The following is a 1,277-nucleotide window of genomic DNA, read 5'->3' on the forward strand; positions in this document are numbered from 1 at the left end:
GTGGCGTCGAAGTCGGTTTGAAGCTGAGATAGACGGGTCTTTTCGTCTTCCTTCTGAGTTTTGTTCAGGCTGAGCACATCCCTCACAACACCATCATCAATCTCCCCGGTGTGCTTGTTGGTATGCGCCGTCTTCATTAGGACGAAATCATCAACCGGCTCGCCATCATTTTCATCCGTCTTAAAAAAAACAAAAGTTAAACAAACATTAGAAATTAGAAGAAATACATAAAAATTAAAATAAAAATACTTAAATATTTTAAAAAAAAAGAGAGATTGAACTTACCAAGCGATCCCCCAGAGTGGAAATAGTCTGGGCACCCAAATTGTGTACATGTCCTTCCCGCCACGATCGCTCTTGCGGTTGGCGGAGTTGTTCACGGAGGTAGCTTTCGTCTCGTCCTTATCCCAATGCACACACAACTCCTCCCAGACCGTGCTGTTGATCGACTTCGGGACCTTTTAATAAAAAAATATAAAATAGTTTAATAAATCCAAAAACAGTTTAATAAATTCAAAAAATTGTTTGATAAATTAAAAAAAACCTTGTTGATGAGCCACTTCTGCTTCCACTCGTAGATCTGCTTCCCATAGTTGTCCATAACTTTATGGACGAAGGCGTAACGGATAAAATTCGTGTGATAGGGATTCCAGGTGAACTCTTGCTGAAAAAAAAACACAATTTGTAGAAATTTTATATTAAAGATTGAAAATATAAGTGAAAAAATTAGAATACTTACCGCAAACTGACGAAACCACATCTCCTGGTCCTCGGCCCGAAAGTGAGTGAAAGTCGGATATCCCTTGCTGAGGTTCGAGTACATCATATTGTTGATCCATGCGCTGATCCCGTTCTCGGATCGGTTGAACCTAATATAAGAAACAATTTATTAATAATGAATCAAATTTTAATGAAAGGAAACAAAAAGACTTTTAATTACCATGTTTGACGTCGTCCCTTTGGACACGGAGTGAGATAGGGAAGATGCTCACGACCGGGCTGTTGAACCAACTGGGCAACAGTCATCACTCCCGGAACGACTGAAGGAGCGGGAGGGAGTGCAGCAGTGGGAGGGGGTGCAGCAACGGGAGGGGGTGCAGCAGCGGGAGCAAAAACCGGAGCGGGAAATGAAGAATCCCGACAGTGGCTGCTCGACCTCTGAAAGTGGCTGGAAGAACCCCAAGAGTGGCTGGACGAACCCTGAGAGTGGCTCTCCGTACCACTACGACCTCGTGGTGAGGCACGACGAGATCGAGACCGGGTCTGATCACCAGTAG

Source organism: Brassica oleracea, chromosome C3 (assembly GCF_000695525.1).
Source record: "Brassica oleracea var. oleracea cultivar TO1000 chromosome C3, BOL, whole genome shotgun sequence".
Taxonomy (NCBI): Eukaryota; Viridiplantae; Streptophyta; class Magnoliopsida; order Brassicales; family Brassicaceae; genus Brassica; species Brassica oleracea.